This window comes from Hipposideros armiger, unplaced genomic scaffold (assembly GCF_001890085.2).
Source record: "Hipposideros armiger isolate ML-2016 unplaced genomic scaffold, ASM189008v1 scaffold_184, whole genome shotgun sequence".
NCBI classification, from domain to species: Eukaryota; Metazoa; Chordata; class Mammalia; order Chiroptera; family Hipposideridae; genus Hipposideros; species Hipposideros armiger.
The window spans coordinates 6180-28401 of record NW_017731534.1 but is presented as its reverse complement, the minus strand read 5'-3'; the positions used below and the strand labels follow the sequence as shown (position 1 = coordinate 28401).

The window sequence follows — 22222 nt, the reverse complement described above, 5'->3', positions numbered from 1 at the left end:
TCAGATGGGAACTAGACATATTGGGAAGATCACGTCATAAATTATATAAACGCCTAACCACTATGTTGTACACCTGAAACTAATATAAAATAATATTGACTGTCAAGTATAATTAAAAATATGTGTAGTCACTGGTGTAAAGTACAGCATAGGGAATACAGTCAATGATATTGTAGTCGTTATGTACGGTGTCAGATAGGTAGTAGACTTGGTGGGGTTATCAGTTTGTGAGAGGTGTAAATGTCTAATTGCTATGTTGTTTTATACATCTGACACTAGTAATAAATAAATAAATAGATAAATAAGGTACAATGAAAGGTGGGGAAGGGGAGGGGACATAAAAGGACACTTACCAGAGGAAATGCCATCTAGGCTATCTTGAGGCCTAGGAGGGGTGTGTGTGTGTATAAGAGGATGAGTAGGACACAAGAAACATGGCATCTTACATGTACTCAGTGGAATTGTAACATCTTCAGGGTCCTGTGTATAAACAGCCTCACATCTGGGTGGACCTGTTGTTCACCCCCGAAGAGGGAGAGATGTGAATATTTGTGACTTTAGGGCATGCCCTTTCTGAGGGAGGGCCAACTCAGTCATGGCAAGTCTCCATGTCTGATTTCATTTGACAAGACACTACTATTTAGGTTTTCAATAATCTCCTAATTTAAAACATAGCCTTAATAGACACAAATACCAGTGCCCCACTTATCTGGTGTGGGGCCAACGAGAAAGCCCGTTTCTGCTGTCTTGCCTCTCAGACATGGCAGTCTTTCTCTGACCCGTGGCCTGTGCATTCCACTGGGGCGTCAGCTCCACAGGGACACTCCTTAGAGGAATTTGCTTGCCACACATTTGCCACACTCCCCGAAAACGGAAACTTTATTAAAACATACGCTGAGCCTCAACCCCTGTGCTTCTCATCACAAGATAAGTTGAGCTATTTAATTTTGGTCCTGGGAGACTTTTCAAAACCATTTTGCTACATTCACTGCCTTTAGAGTATAAATCAAGTGTTGAATGATTATCACTCACTTCCTTACAAACTACATTTTTCCTCATTATTTTTTTGTCGATGTTAGCAAAACAGATAGATTCACTGGAAGTTAGTTGTGGCCTCTTCAGTTCTCCCAAAGAATTCATGCAATTGAAGCAAAGGCAAATTACTAATAATTTGTCTTGAACAATATGGCTTGGTGTTTGATTGGGAAGCCTTCACTACCAAAAATGAACCTGGATTTCAAAAATTGTTGAATTGGAGGTTTTTTAGTGATGGCCCAGTGTAACTTTCTTCCCAACTTTAAGGGGTTGTTCAGACGCTTTTTTTTTTCCCCGCAAGAATCTCACTACCTCATAAGACAGATCACTCTTAATTGTTAAAATGGGTTTCCTTGTATTTTTAAATGAGAAAATTATTTCTTCTTGACAGGTTCATGGCAGTCTCTTTCTCTGTTATAATGTGGTTTATAACCCAGATTTTTATAGTGATTTCACTGTTCCAACATTTATTTAGTGCTGCCTACCTCAGATACCACTGCTGCTGGCAACCTCCTGCTGAGCAGCTACTCTTCCATGCCTGCTTTGCCTAAAATGCCTCCAAACTTTAAACAACATTCCAAGTAAGTTTTATGAATCCCACTTTACTGATAAGAGAACTGAGACTCGGAGAATTCAACTGACCTTTCCCAAAACACACAGACTAATTCACAGAACCAGAACTTTAAACCCAGGGACACCTGGCTCCAAAATTTACTATATATTTTTCCACTATGTCATACACACTGCTATTTCACTCCATATCAGACACTGAGCTGGGTGCCATAGCAATAAAGGGATGTCTACAGTGCATACTCTGCTCTTGAGAAGTTATCAAATTGGCAGCAAAGACAGGAACATACTGACAGTATCTATGGTAGGGAGACTTCAGCAAGCTAAGTAAGGGCCTCACTCTCACACTTGGTATAATTAAAGCATAGTACTACTGATAACATTCTCTCTACAGAACCTAGGATCTAAATACAGTGAAATACCAAAAGTTACCTCTGTGGATGGCTAAAAATGTCCTCTTGAAAGATATCCAAGACCTGGCGCTGGGTCTGAATCTAACATCTATCTGCTTTCTACTGCTCCTCATTAACTCTTAGAGTTTGAAGGTGGAGAAGGCCAGGATAGACTCATACCAAAGCATCCAGGTTTCTGGGCTTGGGAACAGATCAACAACCCTCCATGAGTTCACAAGGATGGCGAGAGCATGTGATGGACAGATGGGCTATATTGTCTTAATGTTCAAACTGTGCTGAATAACTGAATGGCCGGGAACTACTCCTTACCTATGTACTTTGTGTATGAAACTGACACTGAATGGCCTTTCCTTGAGTAAAATTAATAATACTAATTGTGTAGGTGTGCTGGGTGTCAGTGTGTGTTTATGTGTGTTTATGTGTGTGTGTGTGTGTGTGTGAGAGAGAGAGAGAGAGAGAGAGAGAGAGAGAGAGNTGTGTGTGTGTGTGTGTGAGAGAGAGAGAGAGAGAGAGAGAGAGAGAGAGAGGGAGAGAGGGAGAGAGGGAGAGAGGGAGAGAGGGAGAGAGGAGGCTAAAATAGAGGGTTGCTTTAAGAAGAGGATATTTTACATCCAACCTAACTGGGCACTCAGATTTTTACAATTTTTGGTTCTGATTTAGCAAGACATAATCTATCAGCTCAGAAAAGAGAATCACAGAAGAAAAAGATAATTTAGACTTCAATCAATTACCTTATATTTGGCAGAGATGATTTGGGCACAGAGACATTTGCTCAGGAGCCCACCAACAGTGACAGATCATAAATTATATAGTTTTTCCTTTTTCATGGCACCTTACCTTGTGACATGTCAGTTTGTAGTTTAATTATGGCAATTTGGAAAAGTTTACAACTTCCTAATGCCTGGAGTAAGGAGTGAAGACATAGGCATCAACCACAAGTGAAAAGATTTCTTCTCTCAAAACCCATGAACTACTTTAGCTCTATCTCCTTTGCAGTAACAGAGTCTGTGCGGTGCAGTAGAAAGAAAACAGGTATTAGATTCAGACAGAGCTGGTTTCAAAGCTTAACCCCAAGACTGCATAGCCGTATGACATTGGGTAAGTTACTGAACTTTAAATTTTCAGTTTCCTTATAAGTGAAATGGAGAGAATAAATTTACCTCTCTACTTGCTTCTATGGATTTAACTAAATAAAATGCATGAAGCACTCAGCTTAGTACTGGTACAAATTTTAGTTCCTGTCTGAGGGTGGTATAAATGGAGTATGCATATGAGTATACATATAAGTCAGGTTCTGCATATTTTATACTTCCTTTTTTCCCATTTGCTTTCAATTAAAAACTGAAGCATTTCCTGATAATGGCGGTTCTTGAAAGAAGTAGAGTAGGAAATTCAACCCATTTATACCTGCTAATCTTCACTACCGTCACCACCTACAACTTGTCCTCTTTAGGTCTACTCTTCAAAACTCAGTATGTCCCATATTAAATTATCACCTTGTACAAAGATGACAAGACCAATGATAGAGTTTTGGGAGTAAAAGATATGAAAAAGACAACGGTATATACTGGGGGTTTGATGATGAGATATGTCTTAGACTGACTGTCATGTGAGTATTTTTAATGACATGTTCCTGGTTTCCTTGAATTTTGTACAAAGACTATGGCAGAGAGAATGACATCATGAAAGGCTGTTATCTTTCATCCCGAATCCTGGCATTAGCTTGTGCAGGGTATGAAAGGAAGTGATAAAATTCAAGGGAATTTTTTTCCTACACATTAAATTTCATCATGTGCCTTATGGAAAAATTCACATCTTTAATCTATTTTTTAGTGTTTTGTCTCCATTTCAGCGTCCCGGTAGACTCTCAAGATGATAATGTACTTGCCTCATGCATATTCTGCAATGAACAATCTCTTACATTCTTACTTTCCTTCTCTTTCTCCCCCATGAATGTTATCTTTGCCCCTTTTCCTCTCTCTTCCTTTTCACAAATGTTAATAATGATATGAATGGCAATTCTGAATAACATTGAGAGAGGAAGAGTAATTAATGAAACGTTGCCTTCTCTCATGTCAGTGAAGCTAGAATGCCCTGATAGCTTGATACCTAGTTTTGTTCCAGGAGTGGGGGAAGGAGGGAGGAGATGAAACAATGTAAACATACATCTACAGAAAACAAGTGCACTTTAGGGGTCTAATGCAATGTGGCTTTAGTACATCTCATGAATCAATAAAACCGGTGCCCAGGTAGCATGCATGCTCGAATTGGGGCACCCTGCCTGGCCCAGCCCCTGGTGTTAATGAGACACTCTGCAGGACAGCTGGACTTCACCAACCAGACAAGTAAAAGGTGTCAGTTTGTGCCTCCCGGGTATTTGAAGCTGGCACTTAGTTTTAAATTTCCTTCCTGCCTGGCAGGGGAAACACTTCCTCAGACACATGATAAAACTGCAGCACAAAGCAGGATAACAGATAACAAGGCTCTGGCAAGTCCTATTTCAGACAGCCACTGTGTTCATCGGCTGTATTGACTGTGTGTCTTCAACACACACACACACACACACACACACACACACACACACACACACACACTCTCAAGAGCATTAACTCTCTTTTTACTCCATACTGAGAAAGAATTTTCATCTGACAAAGCTCATCCAAAAGGAATTTGTCAAGTGATAATATAGTATATAAGAGGAATGTGTGTGGTTAGGATAAGGCATTGGGGAATGGGGACTGGAACCCAAATCATGCAAATGCATGTTTGCTTAATAATATTGGGAAATGAATACTTCCTTGCTTAAAACTCAGCATGCTAGTCTATCTGTTATCCCATTTTTAAAAAGGTTTCTTTATGGAAAATTTCAAACATATACAAAACAATAGGACAATAAACCCCCCTGTACCCATCATCCAGCTTTAACAATTATCAAATTATGGCCAATTTGGTTCCATCTACCCTCACCACCCCCATCCAGACTTCACCTTTACTGTAGACTAAAACAATCATCCTGACAGGATATCATCCACACTAATTTAATATATATCTCTAAGAACTCTTTAAAAGTCAGTGATACCTACAAAATAAATGATAATTCCTTATTATTATCAAATAGCATTTAAGTAATGTTCAAATTTCTCCAACTGATTTTTTTTTCATTGTGTTTGAATCAAGAGTCAACTAAGGTCATTGCATTGCAACTGGTTGTTGATATATCTTTTAGTTTTCTTTTAATCTGTAAGTTTTCCCCCATTTGGTTGGAAATGCCCTTGAATTCCAAGCCCAAGGTCCTTTCACTTTGGAGTTGTAAATCTGCCTTGAAAACAACCTGAGGCAACTTAAATGTTCAAATATGGAGTAATGGTTAAATAAACAGTGCTGTGTACGTTTGGTTAAATGTTGTGCATGATGTAGGCAAAAGAATGTCCTCTCTGTGAAACCTAGAGAAAGTTATTTTTGAGCCTCTATGTATCATTTGTAAAATAAGAATAAAGGATTAAATAAACTCAAGGATTAAATAAAGTATATACATCTCCTATCACATGCTCAGTACACAACACCAGAGCACACAAGGGTATTTTTGATACAAATTGAAAATGTACAATACTTAAAAATTGTAAATGGACCTATTTTGTTTTCCCCTCAAATCATGTCAGGTTGCAGGTGAGCAATGAGGTTGTTGCCTCAGGGAAGGAGAGCATGAGCACAGACTCAGACATTATGGCCCCAAGGATCAGCTTCATCTCAGAGAAGACTTTCCTAAGCATATACCCTCTGAAAGCTAGATTAGGGGAGCGACAGCAAGGGTTTCTAAATTTCAGAGTTTCCCTTTCTTCACATCAAGAGTTTGGCCTTATAAAGGTGCTTTCTGTTTGGTTTGGTTTCATTTTTTTTTGTTTTTTTGTTTTTTAATGCACTGAAAACACAGGATAAACAGTATGGTTTGGTAGTTCTAGCCAGGTAGGAATAGAAAAGAACCATTCTATCCATGCTGTGACAGGGCAGAGTCCAAACAAGATGGGGGAAGAATTAGAGGAAGTAGGTGGGAAGCTCATGTTTTTACTTCTTTAAGGAGATATTTTAAGGGCAGGGAGACTTTTCCATAGGCTAAAGAGAAATCTGAAAGAATGGGGCTGTTTCCTTTTCTCCATTTAGAAGAGTCTCACCTTCAACTGGGGACCACATCTAAAATAATTTAGGAGAGATGGTGTGACACTGGTTGATGAAGATGGCTAGCTAGATGAACATGAAACAGTTTCCTTGGCTCTCTCCAAATCCACCACGTGCTTCTGAGGCCCCCATATCTCAGTGGGCTCAGGAGAGTAGGTGTAGGGTTCCGAGGAGGCCAGTGAATCAGCAGAAGTCAGACATTAGACTAAAGGAAAAAAACCTGAGACGTCTTTCCCCATCACCATGGTCTCACATAAGCCATCTACCTGCCCACTCCAGCCCACCCCACAATGAACCCCATCCAGATGCCATTTTGTAAAGAAGCAAAGGAAAGGAAGGAAATTCGAAAGACTGAGCATTTATCTGCAATAAACTCAGTCATTCATGGGATTCTTTAACCCAATTCTGAAAGAGAGGGTTGAACTTCACTATTTCACAGACACTGTTTATCTAGAAAAGGCTAAGATACCATTAATTGTCAAATTTAAGTTTTCCAATTAACTACTAGGTTGATGAGAAGGATCAAGTTAGATCTAGCCATTTAAAAAGCTCATGTGAGTGTATCAGGTATTTTGGTTCCTTAATATACAATGATAAAGGAAAAAGTAGAATTCAAAATTTCATGCAAAGCATGTTAGAACCATGTAAAATACAGCTTTAGAAAATGGGGGGAAAAAAGGTTGAGAGCCATTACTCTAAAATGTAAATACTAGTTGTGTTTGGGCAGCCTAGGGTTCTAGTCTTCTCTGTTTTATTTAATCATAATTGTTTGAGTTCATATAAAAAACATTTTCAAACCAAGGTAATTTACGACATTAAGTACATTACATTTGATCAGCAATGATTGAGTACTAACATTTCACAGGCATTGCACTAAGCACTATGAAAGATACAAAGATGGATGAGACATGGCCTCAATGCCAAAGGACTCATAACATGGTGGGAGAAACAGATGGGTAAGTGTCAAGGGGAATTCAACGTCTATTGTGGCTTACCTATAAGAAATTAAATTTAAAGTTCTTCCTGATTATTCCAACCCACCTCCAGAGGATGTCAATTCAGTTTGATGATGAAACAGTAAAACTAGGATGATAACTTGAGATTTTTCAATTTATTTATCTGTCCTTTGGAAAAAAATTAGACATACGATGAGGGTGATCTATGCTGTCCCTAGTGGACACAGCTTGGTATATATGGGAGACCTTCAATCATTTATTAGGATACCTGAAGTTCAGCTGAAACAGTGTCTCAAGGTTGACACCGTGAAGCCATCTATCGATGAAACCACTTTATAATGAGGACCCTTTGATATTTCAATAATTAACTTCTCTTAGCTGCAATACACAATTGATATAGTATTGAATGATATAAAAGTGTACTGTATGACAAACAGTAAGAAGAGTTAAACTTTAGAGTTGTCAGAGACATTAGAATTTATCTAGGTTAGTAATTATCAAACTTTAGCGTGCATAAAGTTTCTTAAAACACATTGCTGCCCCATCTCAGTTTGTGCTTCAATGGTCTGGGGCGGGGCCCACTAATTTGCATTTCTAACAACTGTGGTTTCTTTCTGATACATATAGTCCAATTAAAAAAACAAAACAGACACTAATGTAGATCAACTTCCTTTACAATTTAGGAAATCCTTTTCTGTTACCTTTGGCCTCTGCTCAAATACTTCAACAGAATGACACACTCACTAAAATGCAAGGAAGCTAGTTTCACCAATGGACAGGCTAAATCTTCAAAAATTTGTTGGAGCCAAAATCTGTGTCTTTGAAACTTCTGTTCAGTACATGTCTGTACCCCCCTGCTCACAGCAGCTCTTCAGGGTGTCTTCTCTGAGCCAAGCTGAAAATTCCCATCCTTCCAGCATTTATTCTACATCATTTCTCTTTATCATGTTAGTGTCCCCTGACGAATCTTGCAGTTTTAAAGCTTGGGCTGAGAACACAGCAGTCTAGATGTGATCCACTGGCACTATTCCCTTCCATAAACTGACATCCTATCTCAATTAATGCAGAGCTGGATTTCATTACTTTCTTTAAAGCAATCATATCACCTTATTAGTAGTTGGTGCTGTATAAGAGATCTACTACAGCTGAGCTTTTATTCACATTCTGAACAGATATTGGCTTTCATTTTCTTATTCATTTGAAATATTGACCTTAGCACAAGAATTCTGCTTTTATCCTGGCTAAACCCCATTATCTTAACAGCTCATAATTCTAGTTTACTAATTGTAGGATGGTAGGTATGAGCGTGGCCTTTAAAGTCAGACGGTCCTGGGTGCAAATTATAGCTCTGCCATTTAACTGCCACAAGGCCCTGGACAAATTATGTGACTAACCTAAACTTCAGTTTCCTCTGAGGCATTATGGTAATAACCATAGCTACCTTACAAAGATCTTGTATGATTTAATATATAAAAATCACTTAGCATAATATCTGGCACATATTACAAGCTTAGTAAATACTAGTTTTATTTTATTAAAAGCAAAGTGTTTTATCTAAAGCACTAAGGTTTATACTGACCAAGATAAGAGCTAAAGGTCTTTACAGGAACTTATAAACCCTTACTGAAAGTTTTTTAAAACATTAAAATAAAAAGTCAGCGAGACTAACAATTAGAAATCTGCTCACCCCCCAAGGAAATTGACAGATTTAGCACAATTTCAATAGAAATGGCAATATGATTTTTTAGAATTCTACAAAGCTTGCATGAAAAAGGTGAGAAAAGGTGAAACTATAATAGATGATCTAAAAAGAAGAAATAAGGAGGAAATCTAGTTATATCAGGCATTAACCTAATACAAAAGAATGAAAACTTAAAACTGGGTGGTACTGGTGCCAATATAGAAAGGACACCAGCAGGAAAGAGTGGAATAATTAGAAATAAACCCAAAACATGTGAAAATTTAAGACAGTTTTCCCAAATAAAGGGGTAGAGAAGACTTGTTTATTAAGTTGTATTAAGATAAAATATGACAGGGATGTAAATGTCTAATTATTATGTTGATCAGTACACCTAAAACTAAAAAAAAAATAAAAAATAAAAAAACAAAAAGATAAAATAGGACAATTTAGAAAACCAAAGTGTTAGAGCAATGCCATTCACAATACACGAATTCACAGAAAAGACTCAAAGGACATATTACCATGAGTGAATACACAGAAATTGAAAGCCTTTGTAAACAAAAAAATGATGTAAATTAAATTTTTACATAACAACAAATGATTGAGACAAATATTTGTATTCAAAATGTCAGACAAATTAACATTCATACTATATGAAGAGTTCATTCAGATTCAGAATGAAGACCTCGAGGACCTAAAATCTGAATAAACCATTTCATGAACACCAAAAGGAAATAAAGGGAGACATTTTGATGACATTCAGGACATCAAGGGTAATACGATAACAGCTCTAATGGCTATTCCAGAAAAAGAGTTTCAAAATTGCTTTGAAGGTTGACTAGGTGCTGGCATCAGTGCATAGCTTCCCAAGGGAAGTACTTCGAAGGTGACCATAGTGATCTTCAGCAATGAGGTATGTAGCACTCTTTCTAGGATGAGTTCGAGAACTTAATTGTCTGATCTCGTGTAAGGTGATATTAAATTATAATGTAAATACAGCACTAGAGTTATGCTAGGTTACTTTAAAAGTACCAAGAAGGTATCTAATTCTACACAAGAGATAACAAAAGATACTAAGTCCGAGTTCTACAGGATTAGCAGAGTTAGCTAGGCAACAACAATAAATGGTTGCGGGAAAGCCATCACATGCAGAGAGCAGGCATGAAGGTAAGAAGTAGCAGAGCGTGTTGAGACAACCTTGGCAGCGAGGGAAAGGCAAGATTTCAGGTTCATGTTTAAGTCCGGTTCTATCACTTATTAGCTGGGTGATGCAAAATATTTTCTCATCTATAAAATGAAGATCATTCCATCTACTTCACAAATGACATAAGGATTAAGTAAGTCATATACATTAAGGAGGCACTATAATGCCTGACGTGTGGCTGACTGTCAACAAATGAAGGCTACTAATGCCATTTCAAGGGTTTCACTGTTACTGGAACAAAGAGTACAAGGCAGGATGAGATAGGAAGAAGGAGACAGATTATGGAAGACTTCTTTATCAGGCTGGACCACATCCCATAAATCATTGAGGTCTCTGAAAGTTTTTAATCAGGGAAGCAGTATGGTCAGGTTGGCTTTTTATTTTTTTTTTTTTTTTTTTTTTTTTTTTAAGCTGAGCCATCCTGCCACCTGTTGGCAGCTCACGGCTGCTCAGCTCGGGCTGACTCGAACCGCTGTTGCTCAGAGCTCAAACTCTTGAGCGAGCTCTTAACCAACTGAGCCACTCAGCCGGCCCTAGGATTTACTGTTTTTTTTTTTTTTTTAAGCTGAGCCATCCTGCCACCTGTTGGCAGCTCAGCGGCTGCTCAGCTCGGGCTGGACTCGAACCGCTGTTGCTCAGAGCTCAAACTCTTGAGCAAGCTCTTAACCAACTGAGCCACTCGGCCGGCCCCAGGTTGGCTTTTTAAATGGGCCACTGTGAAATCTGGCTTGACGTTGGGTTTGATGAGGCCCACACTAGCATAGCAGTAAGAAGGTCAGTTAGCAGGCTGCTCTAATAGCTTTGAAGAGGGTGATGAAGGCCTGAAATAGCAGGAAATGAGGGAACAGTTGGAGAAATGTTCAGTGAATATAATAGGCCCGGCTTTGTGATTGCTTAGAGGTAGGAGAAAAAAGAGAGAGAACGGAGGCATCAGGCATAATTAGCTTTCTAGCATGGGTGGGTGAGTGGATGGTAGTGCAGCAACCAAAATGATAAATGAAAAGAAGGAACTGATGGGAGGGAAGCTGGTGAGTGATTGGGTACCCACATGTGCCAGGCTCTCTGCTGAGTTATGGGCTTGCGAAGATGAATAAGACGTGGTTCCTCACTGTAAGATGCTCACATGCTGGTAGGGAAGACGGAAATAAGCAGGCAAATAAAATATGGGTTGGTATATAAAGTCACCTATCTTGATTCTTAACAAAACCATTTGATATCTAATCATGAGGAAGTAAGACAAATCCCAATTACAGGACATTCTGCATGACAATTCAACTCTTCAAAAATATTAATGTCATGAAAGACACACACACACACATATATATATTTTATATGTATATATGTTATATATATATATATATATTATATATGAGACAGTTCAGTGTTAAAGGATACTAGAGGCATGACAACTAAGTGCAATGTATGCTCATTGATTGGCTACTAATACTGCCATTCAGGATAACAGTTAAAAGGACGTTACTATGATAATTGGGAAAATGTTAAGTATGGACCATAAATAAAATAACAGTATCATGTCACAGTTAGATGTCTTAGGTGACTAATGTGGTTATATAGAGAAGAGTTCTAGGTATTGAGACGTAGATACTGAAATGGTTAAATACTTGGGGTAACATACCATGATGTCTGTAACTTACTTACAAACATTTATGCTATTTAAAATATTTATATAGTACTTTCTATATACAGATATTATGAGTATACGTAGAGAGAGCACACATTGTGAATGTGGCAAATGTTCAAATTTGGTGATTTTAGGTAAAGGGTATCTTACGTTTATTTGATTACTTTTCAATTACTTATGGATTTGAAGTTTTCAAAATAAAATGTTGGGGAACTACATGAGGTACATGTTATGATAGAGGTGGGTTCAGCATGCTATCATACCAGTAACAAGCGTAGGTCAAATATAAGAAGAGTGTAAGTTCTGTTTTTAGCTACCACTTCACTCCAGGGTTTTCTCCATGCTTTCATTTTCCTATGGGTAATGCTGTGTGAAAACAACCATTTCTGAAGAGTTCTGGCTGTGACAGTTAGGTAAGTCACATTCCATTGTATCAAGGACGTTGACCCCATGGATGCCATCACTCCGGCAGCATCAGCCAGCGTAGATGTCATTTTCTCCAGTGGGAAGACCGAGCCCGTAAGAAAGGGTACAGTTATATGCATTACTAGAACAAGTTCATAAGGCATATGGCAAGTCCTCTACCTCCTGAAAACAAAGTTAATCCATTTTCAAAGTGTCTCTCTACAGCATTCTACATTCTTAAGTTTTTTCTACTGAGTAAATGTTTCCTGTCTCCCATTAATTCTGGAAACAATACTAGCAATTTCCGTTTATTGATTACCTCTATGCACCAAGTACAATAGCTATTTTGCATACGTGATATTCATTTATTCAAAATGTATTGATTAAGTGAATACTATATACCAGGAATGATTCTAGGCACTGAAGATCAGCAGGGAATAAAGCAGATATAAATCTCCATCTACTGGGGCTAGTTACATCTCAGTGCTCTCATTCAAACTTCATTTATGATTTTATTTAATCTTTACAATAAACCTGAAAGGGAGGCTTGATGAGATTTCAAACCTTGCCTAGTATTACAGCTGGATGCCAACCATACTCTTTCAAATTCCAAAGCACTTCATTCTTCTATATCATCTTTCTTCTTTCCAATAACTCAGCATCATTGGAATTTGAAGAATTTGCAAGCTGATGTGGTTCAGCAGGAATCTGATCAAGGATAAAGGTATACCTTTACATAAAACCCAAATTAAAAAAAAAAAAGATATACAGTCTGTCTAAGAATATGCACGATGATCTGGAACGTAGATTTTGCAGAGTAAATCGTTGGAATTTCTTGTACCTAACAATAAAAATAAGTACAGGGTATTCAAAAGCACCATTGCCCTGGGGCACTGTAGGAATTGCCTTAAATTCCATGGTCCCTATGCCTCATTATACAGTTTGGGTTGTCTTTTGCACTGTTCTCCGTGCTCTTATCACTTTAATATGCTAACGAGCTTTGAATCCACAGTGGGTGAATTGGGCCCAGCCAGTGTTCCAGATTTAAATTTTAATTCATTAAAGAAGCACACAGTTCTTTGTACTGAATTGAGCAACAAAATTATGAATTCCAAAAAAGACAGCCGGAGTGCATTCCTATGGTAACTCGATCTTTGACAAAGTCAGAAAGTGCTGCAAGTTGGAGCTACTTAATACTGAAAACGATAATCCTGGAGAATGAAAACTTAAAGTACAAATGTCAGCAAATTAGATGTAATGACTAGTTTATTAGGCTATCATTTGTGCGTTATTTCTGCTTCAACACAAAGCGTCCTGCTCACACCTCATGCATAGGAGGCAGTATCTACTAGAGGGAATAGCTGTGGGACTACAGAGCGTATTCTGGGACTTTTGGCTGTCACTATGGAGTGCCTCCTTTCCCAGAGATACACCAGGACATGCTCTAGCATCATCTGCCAGAGAGACCACAGTGCAGCCCAGAGAGTCCTTTAGCATTCGTTACAGCAGACACCTAATCTTAGAGCATGAGTCTCTTGTGTGAATGTGGCGCGGGTCCTCAAGGATGGGACTGAGAAATCATAGCTCTTACAGCTAGAAAGAACCTACGCTATTCATTCTCAAGCTTTCTGACAGGAAGGGTCTCGCAATTACGGATGATAAATTGAAGCCCAAGGAGGTCAAAGGTAAGTGGAGAGAAGGGACATCCATTAGTTCTCAAGTGCATGAAATTTGGCATGAAAGGGTTACTTCACAGGACAATACCAATTATCTGGAAATTTTACCTGAAAGTTATTTGGGTTTGCCAGAGCTAGATAATTGATACTACAGGTCACCTAACATTTATGTGCAGAAATAAAAATCTGTATTCAAACATATTCAACAGATATTTATTGAGCATCTACTATGTTTGGCACGCTGTGGAAAATGAGGGTAACATATTGACTAATACAGATGTTTCCCATCCTCGTGAAACTTATAGTCCAGAGAACAATGCAGGACAGTAAGTAGGCAACACCATGTGATAAGCCCCAGAAAGGGGAAACATCAGGTGTAAAGGCAGCCACAGGAAGGCTCCCTAACTCGATGTGGGGTTAGGAAAGATTCAGCAGAGCAAATGATATCCACACTGAGTCCTGGAGAAGAGAGAGGAACTAGATGACAGGGAGGCAAAGAGAGTGGTCAGGCAGCAGCAACAACAGAGGCAAAAGACTAGAGAAGGAATGGGACACACCCTGGGAAACTGCTGGCAGTTTAGTACAACTGGATCTCAGGGTGCAAGGACAGTCAAAAGAGACAAAACTGGAATGTTAAGGAGAAGCACTACGACCAATGACTGAAGGACAGATGTTATTTTGGGGAGCATATACTTCCTAAAGGACTTTTAATTGCATACAACATAATAAATGATATATATCTGTATTTTATAAAAATTAATAGTATAGACATTGAATCTGGTAAAACTTTCAAAGAAGTGCTAACCCTATCTTCCAGAGTCTAAAGCCTTACCTGATGAGGATGCTAAATTCTGTATTCCTTCCTGGGATATCATAGTTTGTGGTAGTTCAATTACATTTACCATCAAGGCAATGTGGCCAGTTTCAGGGTGCAAACTATGAGACTAGTGGTTCTCAACTCTGGCTGCAAATTAGAATCACCTGGACAGTTTTAAAATAAATTGATGTCCAGGTCTTACCCTAAGATTCTGATTTAGGAAGTCTATATTGGAATTGGATGTTGGTATTTTTAAAGGGCAGGGATGTAAATGCTAAAGGAAGGAAAGAATCCAAGTTATTTTCTATTCTCAGAGCTGATGATGTCTTCTCAGCTAGACCACGAGCGGCTTACAACTGGGGGCTTTGGCTCCTGCTATTACTATTATTGTTATTATTATTATTATTATTACTACTACTACTATTTATTTAGCTAGCTACAGAACAGATATGCAATAAAATAAAAACAATTATTGATTAACAATAGCCATGGAGGAGGAAGGAAGGCCAAGTGTATAATCTGTGCTTAGTATCAGTTACCAGTTGTTGAGAGTCTCTTATACGCACTGCTGTATCTCTAGCACTTAGCACTTTATGTGACAAAGTGTAGGATCTTAATAAATATATATTGAATGAATGCGTTAATCCCCATTGTAGAGATAAGGAAAATGGAGTTAAAGTTACTTAGCTGGGGTCACAAAATTATGTGATTCCAGATAAGGCTGTTCTCACTTAGAAGGCTAAAACTCTTTTTAGTACAGTATGCTGAAAGTGTTGATAAGGTATGTCCAAAGGCACTTTATCTACAACAATTCTTGTGGAGCTCTTGCCTTTCAGAGCTGTGGGAAATACCTGACCCATCTGCTAGTTTGGTGAAACCTTCATGCTCTCCACTAGTCAGCACTACTAATAAAAAATGTAGTCATCACAAACATCTCTTACCCAGGGCAAGCTTAGCCCACATTCTCCCGCTGACCCAGCACCACTCTCTGCAGAGAGGAAACAGGCTGTAGCCCAGCTGACAGGAACAAAATCCTGGATGTAGATTTGTTGATGTAATAGAGCCATATATAGGTGTTAGGTGAGGGTGGGACTCTGTGATGGGAGATGGGGGGAGTCTGTTATAGAACTGAAAGGATCCATGCTGAGAGGGTCACTGGGGACCTTGGCCTTTCATGCACTTATCATCAGGGTAGTAAGAGAAATGTTGACCACAAGAATAGAAAGAGTGCCAGGCAGACAAATTCATGGAGGACCTGGAAACTTCTCGCACCTTCTTTTGTTTTCCATTCAGTTGAAGCAAAGGAGCTGTGGCTCGTCTTAGTCTTTCCTTGTGAGTTGGCATTTTTGTTGGTTTGGCTATTTTAAACATTTTCACTAAGAGGGTACACAGGGTGTAGAAAGATCACTAGAAGTTGAATGGACAGATATTTGATAAGACCTGCCTTGGTCTCCACATGATATAGCCACACCCACATACATACATAAAAACCTCTTCTTATCTACACCTTAACTGACATAGTATATATTATGGGTTTTAGAGAATTAATATATGTTATATTTATTGGCTGAAGTTCCTCAAACTATATTTATCAAAATGTTAGAAACAAGAAACTTAAAAGTCTTACATCACCCTTCTTTTTTACCACCTCTAAAACAAAATAAAACAAGGAATAGTCAATGATTTGAGTTTGTCTTTCTTTTGGTGAATAGGTTCTATATTCTATGAACTAATTCAGAGAAAATTATAGTAAACAGATTTATAATTAAAAAGCAAAACATCATATTGTTATCATCTATGGATATTAAATGCTAAATAGGTGATTATATTATAGGTTATAATGTCCAAAGACTTATAATTTTCAAAAGTTCCTTCTGTTTTTTCACTAAACCTAAACTTTAGGTTTTTATACTATTTTAGAAACATAGCCTTTTCAACTATCCAAACACTACTGTTATATCATCCTTAGTTTTTGCTTGAATGCCTAATACTCCACTGTGATATAAATGAAAGTATCCTCTCCTTTCCTCAAAAATGTGAATCCCTTCACACAGACTTTACTAAAATATAATTTGCTTTCTGATTAAAACGAATAAAACACCCCACACGAACCTACAATAAAATATATAGGCTCCCAGAAAAAAGCTAGATGTTAATCAAGAATTTCCAGAAACCATAAAATGTTTTACTTATAAAATGTACTTCAAAGCAAAATGATGAAAACCCTTTTCTCTTTTCCTTGTGATTTATCCTCATGTGTGAACTGGCTTAACTTTTACATGTATGCAAACTTAGGTCCTTATGAATTAGGAGAAGGCCTTGGCTTCTTTTCCTGTTCCCTGTACTGGTAAGGTCTTCTCTGTGTTTACCTGGCTTAGCAGTGTCCTGATAGAGCAAGCACAGGAGGCACAGGCGGGGGAAGGCTGCTCAATGAGCAAGTCCCAGACATGCACTCTGAGCGCCAGAACATCACAGGCACTGCCCACTGTCATACTCAGTATTGCATCTCTGATTGGGGTAAGGGCATTTGCAGCAAGACTATTTGCATCAAGCATAAGATCTTATGAAAGAAGGGAAGTAAGCCTCAACTTTAGTAAATTATGAAGTACTGTTGTGGCTTCCACATTAAATTAGACTCTTCATTGGAATGTTAGGGCTTTGGTATATTTTCTTATAATTTTTCATCTGTATCATGGACTTGTATAAAAGAGGTAAGCTTGCTTTCAAGTTTGCCAGGTTTTCATGGAAGAAAAAAATGAAGGAAATTCTCTTTTGTTAACCATCTGCTGTGTTAATTAAAATTTTTAGTTATATTTTTTTAAAAGATATACACTAAAAATTCCATGTTTCTTAAAACTTTAAATGCTGTTCTTCAGTCCTATTTGAAGCCTACGGACATAATTTGATTCAAAAGAAGAGTAAGTTTTGCTTAGTCTATGTCGTTACAACCTGTGTTGGTTTCAGAGTAGGTATTTGGCAAATGTTAAAAGCATATGTTTTTATTCTGTCCTATCACTCTTTCCATAAGAAAACTACCCTTCCCACATTTTCAAATAAATACGCAGAGTTCAAGTGGTTCATCTGATTCCTTCACATTCCAGGGATACCCACTGGTTTGCACGTGACTCAGGCCTGACTGGGCAGCTCTGCTCCTGCCACAGTGAGTGGCCCAGGCCCATCAGCCAATGGCAGGCGCTATCAAGGAAAATGCACTCTGGGAACTGCAACCCAGAGAATAAATGATCTGGGCGCTGCCACGAGCCATTCTGTTGGTGTGTGGAGCAAAGGAACCAGGGCCTATGGCTTAAGCTCAAGTAGTATTTTTGCTACATGCAGTTTCAAAGAATCCTGATCTATGCCGAAAGAAGCTGTGGTGCTGGCATTTCTTTTACAATGAAGTGATCTTTAACAAAACTCATTCAGTCCATTCTTTTCCTATGAGAATGACAGAAATGAAGAAGACCTTAGATTAAAATGCTGCACAATTCTTAGAGAAATAGATTTTATTTTAAGAGAATAGCATGATTTAGGTTAATCTCAGAAGTACTGTCCATAGATAACCCTATATGAAATGACTGAAAAGCACCATGAAACAAAATAAAAATCTACATGATGATATAATGTTTATTATTCTCATTTTGAAACTGCAGCTGTTACACTTACAAGTGGGAAAACTGATAATCCGTCACCAAAAAATTCAAACTAATTGAAACCAATTTGTCTTTGTCTGTTTTGATGAGGTATTGGCTGCACTAATTTTCTCCAATGTATGCAAATTTATATGGGCTGAAATATATTCCATGCCTAACTTCTTTTGTAATCACTAAGTTAAGCAAAGTTAAAGTTTTAATGAATCAATTAATTAAGCAATTACATTTCAGGACTTCTCAGAATTCTATTTATGTTAATATGTATTGTAAATCTACAAGAGGGAAACAGTATTCAGCCTTTCTTAAGCTTATTGAACTATGGCACCATTTGCCACTAAGCATTTTCAGGGTCTAGCATTCTACAAGGTACACTTGGGGAGATTCCAGTCTGTTATTACAATGAGCCTTGTATACAGTACTCGCAAGTTAGTAATGCATATTAAATTAACTATTCAGGAAGAGAGCTCATCTTCATGCATACGATGAGGCAGCATGATGGAAGGTCAAGACTACCTGGATGGAAATGCCTGCTCTTCTACGTACTAATAGCTCTTTAAATCTTTTACCTCTCAGGTTTTTGGTGAAATCAAGTAGGATCATCTCTGTGCCTAGGCTACCCTTCTCCTACTTCTACATGGAGTTAACTCCTTATTCTTAAAAAAATCAGTTGAATCATTCTGCCTTCCCTAATGTTCTCTTTGTGCTCCTGTCTACTGTTACATCATTGCACGTATCACGTTGCACCATAACTCTCTTCTCATTAATTTGTTTCTGCCATTAAACTTTGAGATACTTTAAAGCCAAAAACATGATTTGATAATTGTTATATCCCTGGACACAAGCTTAGTGCCTGACAGTAAGTTCTCAATAAATGACTGTGCCAATTGGAAAGTCATTCTTCTTAGCCACTAACTAATGAGTAACTCCAGCTGCCAGTTGATAGTAAAAGGCTTAATGGGTCTAAATACTTGGTGCTATCATCACTAAAATCTATTCCAGTAGACTCCAAAATGGGATGCTTTCACCAGTGGAGGCATTGACAGGGTGCAATGCAATCACTGTCATACCAAAATAAAATAAAATTTATATTTATATATTTATGGATATATAACATACTCATTGTCATCCATATGTTGCCTGTGTTTCAAAAGGTACCCAATTTATTTTTAGGCCAGAGAGGAAGTGCTATCATACATAGGTATAAAAGTGGTGACTTAATTCATTCCTTGTTTTTCAACATATTACAGTTGCTTAAGTTTATTGTTTCTATTACTGGGCTTAAACTAAATAAGTTTCACAAACTGCATGGACTTAAATCTACTCTATATTAGCTAAAAATAGCTGATGTGGGAAAAGGACATTGCCATATTAAGACATGAAAAATACAGCTTATTCCAATTTAATCAAATCTACTGTTAAATATTTATATTTTCTTAGCTATGCAAAAATTGTACATATGTAATAGTTATTATTGTAACATATTATATATTATTATAATTATATATATTATATATATATATAATATATATATATATATATATATATATATATATATCTTAAGCGTGGGGAATAAATGAAATGGCTCTGAGGTATGAAAGGTGACTGTCTCACTGCCAGAAAGCCTTTAGGACCAATATTTTGTTTGAACTTTCCAGAGAGATAGGCTTGATAGAGTCCAGGTATTTAAGCAATATAGAGAAGGACAAAAAAACCCAAGACTGGAAAAGGAGTGAGATATGGAGTAGTTTCATATTCAGACCTGAAACTGACACACCTCGCCAAATTCCCATGGAATGCAGCCCTCATCAGCATTTCTCTACGTTGCACAGGATTGGTGGCTGCCTTCTGCTCCCTTCTTCTTTTCCAATTATTACATTTCATTAAGGAATCAGCATTTCTCACTTCACATCAGAGTCATACATTCATCAGTATCTATCCAGTTCTAGTGGTGCATGCCCACAGTGTGAGTGTAAATAACAGGCTGTATATATAATAATTTCTAAATGTATTTTTTTGAATAACACCCTAATTGAGATACTAATTCATATATAATACTACCCACCTATTTAAAATGTGCAATTCAATGGTGTATTTTTTTTTCTTCGGTGTATTCATTGGGCTGTGAAGCCATCACCACGTTTTCATTCATTTCCCTAAATGTCTTGTGATCATTAGCAGTCATTCCCCTTCTACTTCCCTCATCCACAGCCCTAGGCAACCACGAATCTACTTTCTGTCTCTATAGATTTGCCTATGTTAAACATGTCACATGCCTAATATATAGTTTAGTACTATATTTACTCCTTATCCTACACTGCAAAATTTTACCTGGCTTCAGAAGAATGTAACAACTTTGCTCTGACACGAGGAAATCATAGAACTAAGGCAAAAATACCTCAGTATCAGGCTGGTTTCCAGAACAATCTAGAAGTTGCAGAATATAGCTAGGAACAATTCATACAATTTTGTGTGTACAGAAATGGAGGAATGTAATACAATATCATCCATTACTACAAATTCTTTTGTTTTTAGCCTTACACATGATTTTAAATCCTTAATACTTCCGGAACATTTTCTGAAATATTAGTTTTGTTGTCCAGTCAGTCTTTTAGTCATACAATATTAATTAAGCCATGTAATAAATTCCAGACTCTACGCTTTATTTTTATAACAATTCTGTGGCAGAAAGTAGGTCAACATTATTATTCCCATTTTAAAGATAAGGAAATTGAGACTTAGAGAAGTGAGTTGTCCCAAACCACACAACTTATACATAGAAGAAACAGGGGTTCAATTTAGGTCTTCACACTCCATCACACACAGTTTCCATCATATTACATTTCTACTCTTCAACAACCACAGTCTTTAGTATGTGAAGATTCTATACAAAAGCTAATTCCATAAAAAATGACTAATGCTTCTCCCAGACCATTTTCCTAAGTTATCTATGATTATAGTTTAAATATTTCTACACTCAACAGAAATCCTTCCCTATATTTGATATTTTGGGCTTGAATACAAAACTTCATTGAAAAGGCCCTCTTTCCTGGTTCGCTGCTTTCCCCCATGGTCCCATATGCAGGAGGGTTTGCATATTTGAGCTCTGGAATTTACCATTCTCCTCATTCACGCCTCAATACACAATATTGTCTCCCAGTTATTAAATCCCAGTGGGCTTGTTGCAAAATAAAAAAATAACGTAAGATGAAAAATAATGTGCGATCATTTTACATAAACAGTCTTGAGTTAGAAATTCAGTAGCAGGGAAAAGAACTGGCAAATTACAAGGTCAGCCCCCATCCACAGCTGCAGTGGCATAACAACATCAGAGAAATGTCTAATCACCTTACCAATCATTGTGGTTTCTTGCTGTGTTTAGTACAGTGTGTTTCAGGGTAGATTTCTGCTTTCCTAGCTTTTAAGTGCCTCCGGCTTGAAGACACCGACATTTCCAGGAGGCGTACCCATTTAACCTGGGGCAGGAATCATCTTCTGCAGTAAACAAGGCTGCCTATACGCAGGTTGGGATTCCAGAGTCCGCTGGCATAAGTCCTCTGTGAGCGGAAATGGGGCCAAGCCAGACAGGACTGCACTGATGAATCAGCCAGGCTTGTCTTGGCACAGTAACCTAATAAGCTCCAACTGTGAAAGGCACCGCTGGTGCTGAGAAACCCAAATGTTCATAGTAACAGGACTTTCTCCAATACAGTTGGTAAGAAATTCAAGTGGTCTTGTCTGCTAGTAATATCGAGGGCACTACCTCATCCATATAATTAACCCCCAGAGAGCCAGCCAAGGAACTGTTCTGATTACAAAATAATGGGTCCATCAGGCACAATTAGTACCCAAGTGAAACCTGGCAGTTTGCAGGAAAGCGACTGAAGTAAACAATACCAGGCCCTGAAAGGGGCTCACTTCCTAATTAACCCTTAGAGGGCTAATCTGTGTGCCTGAACAAAACCTCAGCTTGCGCCTTTGTCAGTTGGCATGTTGGGGGAAC

At 37.9% G+C, this 22222-nt stretch overlaps 1 protein-coding gene across 1 annotated transcript in view; it reads right to left on the bottom strand.

Moving 5' to 3' along the window:
• The window catches only part of LINGO2 (leucine rich repeat and Ig domain containing 2), a 99057-nt gene extending 77429 nt beyond the window's left edge, over positions 1 to 21628 (bottom strand). Inside the window, exon 1 of the mRNA XM_019652664.1 lies at positions 21573 to 21628. The gene's annotated coding sequence lies outside the window, so the exon portion shown is untranslated. The remainder of the gene's footprint in view (positions 1 to 21572) is intronic.
• Positions 21629 to 22222: the final 594 nt, after the last annotated feature.